The following is a 6,000-nucleotide window of genomic DNA, read 5'->3' on the forward strand; positions in this document are numbered from 1 at the left end:
GCATGCATAGCTGTGTTGGCCTCTGGTGGCTTGGTGCTGTGGTGAGTTTTTAGTAGTGTTAGTTGATTTAATTTACAGGTAAACTGGCTTTAACAAGAGCAAAACTAATAGAGGTATATAAGCTGTATCTAAAATAATAGAAAAGTGTATCATCTTTGACGGTCAATAAAGGGCTTAAAATTGAATTTGCAACAAAAATGATTATTATATTCAGAAAGAACATAAAAATACATCAAATGGAATATTCACTTTATTTGCAGGCCAGTTCTATGAACTACTCATTGTTTACTGAATTGTAAGCCATATTAAGTTTTTTTCCCCTAAACTAATGAAATGGATTTAGGCTACAGATCTTTAAAATCTTACACATAGGAATTGAGCAAAGGTATAATGCTCCAAGCACTTTTCTTGGGACCACATTTGAGTAGAAGATCTATTTTGCAAGGTCTCTCTTTTAGAACATTAAAATTAGCAAAGGTCAGCGCCTAGAGTTAGATGCTAGTAAATACCTTCCTGGTGTTCTAGTTCCCATTATTTTTTAAGTTACCCTTTAACATATTTTCTTGGCTCTTAGCTCACTGTCATTCAGTTTGAAAATGGTATTTTTGCCTGTTTTGGTTAAGAGCCAAGAAAATAGTAGGTTTGCTTTGAATGAATCCTTTGGTGTAATTATTTAAGTGAGACCTTTCGAGGATGTTGAAGAATAAATACCTCTGTTGGAATTTCTAGGTTTTTTTAATTTAGCCAACCAGAAGGACTTCCAATTTTATACTTGTTTTGGAGCTGTGCTTTAACTTTCAGTTGCTGTAGCAAAAGTTGCCTCACCAGTATGTTTTTGGCCTGGATCCATTCCTAAAAGTTTCATGAACCTAACTCAACTACTTTCCAAGATAAAAAAAAAGCATGTAAATTAGAATTCTACCCAAAATAATTATATACAACAATGAAAGCTTCCTTGTTTGATACCATTCATCATCCTTTGTGAACAAGATAGATCCAAAGAGTAAGTAGGATGATAAACAGGGATGTCAATTGAGAGGCAATGTCCTTCAATTTTCTTTGAACTCCCCCCCCCTCACAGTTTGAAAAATAATTTTATGAGGTATTTTTATCAAAAAGTATTTTTTTTTTATTTTCTTGAAAAGTCAAACAAACAACAAGATTACCCCCTTCCCCCTGAATAATTGTAAATTGGTGCCCCTAGTGGAAAAACAGTTAAAATATATTTTTAGAAAATATTTAGTTTTAGATGACGGTTTTTTTCTACCATAGAAGATAGTTATGTTTGGTGAAATTTTCAGGAATCAGTCTGAAAAATTATGCACTGAATAATTGTTTAAACTAGCCATATCTGCTCCCTTCTCCTCCAAAGAACAATGGCTTTTCATGAACTTGACTTCCCCCACTCATAGTTTGAAAAATACTTTTATGAGGTATTTTCTTAAAAAAGTGTTGTTTTTTTTTTATTTTCTTGAAAAGTCAAACAAACAACAAGATTACCCCCTTCCCCCTGAATAATTGTAAATTGGTGCCCCTAGTGAAAAAACAGTTAAAATATATTTTTTGAAAATATTTAGTTTTAGATGACGGTTTTTTTTTCTACCATAGAAGATAGTTATGTTTGGTGAAATTTTCAGGAATCAGTCTGAAGAATTATGCCCTGAATGATTGTTTAAACTAGCCATCTCTGCTCCCTTCTCCTCCAAAGAACAATGGCTTTTCATGAACTTGACTAAGCTGTATGATATAAAAGTGAAACTTTCAGAAATAAATACATCCCAGATGAGACCTAATAAAAGAGTTCTGTGTCTTTGATAAATCCTGTCTTATTAAATTTTAATTAATTTATAAAATATTTAGTTCTAGATGATGGTTTTTTCTACCATAGAAAATAGTTGTGTTAGGTGAAATTTTCAGGAATCAGTCCAAAGAATTATGCCCTGAATAATTGGTTAAGCTAGCCATCTCTGTTCCCTTCTCCTCCAAAGAATAATGGCTTTTAATGAACTTGACTAAACTGTATGATATAAAAATGAAACTCTCAGATATAAATCTACAACCCAGATGAGAGCTAAGAAAAAAGTTTTTTATCTTTAAAAAATCCTGTTTTACAAGGTTTTAAATAAATTACAAAATATATATTTCAATTTTGAAAAAAACTTCTAACAGGAAATAAAAACATATACAAATCTATAGAATTCTGTTTTCAAAATCTAGAGTCTAAAAAAGGTAGACTCAAACCAAAATTTGAGAAAAACATTTTATTTACTTTTTTTAAAGTGAAGAAGGGTATAGGTCCAACCTTCTATGCAGTTATATAAGCCTTAGAAAAGGGTTAGAGTGGAGATACGGTCTTGAAAACGCTTTCCTCAGTCAGTTTTAAGTTCTGAATTAATTCCTAAAATTTGTATCTTTCTGACTTTTAGAAAAGCAATCCTTATTTCGAGTATTTTATTTTTCTTTTAGGTTCTAATCTTCCAGTATTTTTTTTTTGGGGGGGGGGGGTGGGAGGCTCTGTTTTGGATGAAGCAATAACGACAGTCTATATTTGAAAGTAAGAGACTGGTCCATATAAGTGATGAAAGCCTCTCTTCTTAGTGATGAAAGCCTCTCTTAAAAACGCAGGCAAGCAGATAAAGGGAAACACTAAAGCGTAGAACAAGCGCAATTTTCTGCAATGGAATGGGCTTGTGGTCTCAGTAAAAAAAAAAAAGTATTGTTTCCAATAAAGTGCAGCCACTTAAATTACTGTTAAGTTCACTTTTTACTTGTCGTAAATTTTAACTTCACACTTTCTTTTTCTGCAAAAAAGTTTTTTTTTGGGGGGGGGGGTAGTCTGAGAGGACAAGCTTGTCAGAACAGCGAAACTATGTGACATTAAAGAAAATAAGACTAAATCACAAGAATTTTCATGTTATGTTGGTTGAGTTGTTTTTAGTTGTTTTGTCTTTCTTATTTATTATTTTTCTGAGAGGGACAAACTTGTCAAAAAAGCTTAATTGCATAAAATTAAAAATACACATCATTAAATCACAAGAATCTTCATGTTATGTAGGTTAAGTTGTTTTGACTTATTTGAAAGAAACAGTTGCAACTACTATAATCTATATAGGCACTGTATTACAGCACTGTGTGTTTTTTCCTATTTATTTCGTTTTTTTTTACAAAATAATCAGTTGAAAGCTAATTTCTTCTAGGAACAGACTTGTGTCACAGAAGCTTTATGAATTCATGCAACTGTCTGATGTCCTGTCACTTTTATCAACGTTTGGAGGAGCCTACTCATCTTTGGGAGACAAATACAAAAGCTGTGTAAGTTTGAAAATGCATGCAGAGACATATATATGCTTAAAACCTAACTCTTGCTATCTAAGCAGTTAAACATTTTGAGACACAAATGTTTTAGCTCTCTAATACAGTTAAATAAGAAATCTGAATTTCCTGTGTCTCTGCCCAAGCAAGTCTATTCCAACAATCTGTTCACAAGCCATTTCAAATATGATGTCTGTATAGGCTGGTAATATGAACTATCTTTATATTTACGTACGTACTTGACTGTGAATATGTTCTAATTTTCATTGGGGTTTGTATTGCAGAAATGCATAGATGGGCTAGAGGGAAACATGCTCATGGTTTGTCATTTCTCATACACAAAAAGTTATGTTTCAAGAAAAAAGTCTGTTTTTTTTTTGCTTTAGACCATTTCTTTCTTGAGATTTCAATTTTTCATCTATGGAAATAATTCACCTGGTATATCCCACATCCTCCATCTTTGAGGTAATTGTATACCTCAAACAGTTTTACATAAATAGGAATGTTTGGCATAAATTGAATTGTTTCTATTGGTAAAATTTCCAACTAAAGATAAATGAATGAAAATAATTGTTATTTCCTGTGCTAATTAAAACATGTGTATCATTTTCTAATTGTGTAAAATTTAACCAATATCCCCAAGTGTACCTTAAAATCTTCCCTGTTTGTCTGAATTTTTTTCTCAGATAATTGGTCTTTTTTAGCTGGTCATGTCTTTGACCTGAGACCTATCTTACTACATTTGTGCTATTGGTCTACCTTACTTCTGTAGTTTCATCTTTGATCTATCTAAGGCCCTGTCTTAATTGGTGTCAAGAGGGTCAAATGGATTTCACCCTTAAGTAAGCTTATGTGAAATTTGCAATATTGTATTAAGTACTCGTTGTTGTAAAGAATGGTTTATAACTTGAACTTGAGTGCTAGATGTAGTATTCTTTTTACAATTCACAATTGCCTGTTGCATAGTGAAAATAATTTCTTAGACTACATTGCTTTTCTATGTATATCTAAAATGACAGTAAAATTTTAATAACTGGTAAAACTTTTTGTTAAAACAATGAACTTTGAAAAAAAAACATTAATAAAAATGCTACTAATAGTCCAAATATTTTGGCTTCACATCTAGAAGCCCACATCAACAAGAAAAAAGGGGAAAAGACAACCACATTACAAAAACAACATAGAAAGTTATTAAACAAAATAGAAAGTTGTTAGAAAACAACATAGAAAGATGCAAGAAACAGAAACTCTGTACAAAAACAAAACAAAAAAAAACGTGCATATGGTTAACTGTAGTTGTGATTTTTCATATTGAATTGCCAACAAAGAATTTTGTAAGCTACAAATCAATACAGTAAAAAAAATTGTCCAAATATGTTGTCCTTTTTCAGGCCCTCTTGTCCCAGTCCACTTGCAATCAAAATTCTATTCAGATTGGGGAAAACAAGGTTTGGTCTATTTGAGGGTATCATGATTTGGTGCAGTCCATTTTTTTCTTATCTTTTCCCTTATTGTTTTTTTTTTTTTTTTTACCAAGCAACTTGCAGGTAGATCAGAGGCAAATTGAATATTGGCATATTTTAGGCATCATAAATAAATGAATCAGATTGTTGTAGACAATTTTTATTTTCTTTGTGTTCCCCTTATCACTGTCTATATGCCTTATAAGATTAAGCCAATTTAACAAAACACAATTTTTTGTTCATTGCCGTTTGCCATATATCAATATTACCATTTTCAATATACTTTTTCTTCATTAAGGTCTATGTGGCTCTTAAAGTTTCAATCATATCAGCGTTGAAACAGATTTAAGTCTTTTTATTAGTATTCTGAATCAATGCAGCCAAAATCAGTTTCGAAACTTTTTTTAATTAACTATGATTGATTATTTCATATAATTAGCATTATAAATAATAAATTTATAAAATAAAATAAATAATAAGATAAAATTTAGGACTGGGAATCAGGTCGAATTTCGGTTTTTCTTTATTAGTAAATTTCAGTTACTGTAGTGACAGTGTAAATTAGGGGGAAGGGTAAAATTTATTTTTCAAAACTGTTGGGGGGGCAATTTTGTGTTTTTCGATTAAACTACCTAAAAAGCAAATTTTCCTTGAAAATACTGAAAAATTTCATTTTTCACAATTGAGTGGGGTATGGCCATTAATAGGTGCCATAGTACAGCAGCTTAATATTATGCTTTTTTCTATGAGTAGATAGTTTTGTAACTTTAATTTAAGCAAATCTTTTTATCTAAGGCATATTTCAGCTCTTGACCATACATGCAATATACTAAACCAGGTGATAGACTGTAGGAAAGGTTCATCAATCTTTTGTCTTCATTGCTACTCTCTTTAACTTGTCTACACATAATATTTGTGCTTATGGGGAAATGCCTACTATGGTTTTCCAAATCTTTTTGCCTAATTTTGAAGCTTATTTGACCCAAAACATTTATCAAAGTAGTTCTCTGTTGTCACAGGACTTGTAACTCTGCTGATCAAGGGGATCAAGATTTCTGGTGCCATACTGGACCCGCTAAAACCCACACTATTTGCAAAATAAAAAAGTGTGACCCTTGTAGCAAAGGCAATAATCATTGAATGACTGAAGCCAATCAGAAAAAAAAACTAAACTCAAGGGACTGTACCCCTAAACTAATATTTACGAGTACATTGGAGCCCCATT

This window comes from Artemia franciscana, chromosome 4, assembly GCF_032884065.1.
Source record: "Artemia franciscana chromosome 4, ASM3288406v1, whole genome shotgun sequence".
Classification (NCBI taxonomy): domain Eukaryota; kingdom Metazoa; phylum Arthropoda; class Branchiopoda; order Anostraca; family Artemiidae; genus Artemia; species Artemia franciscana.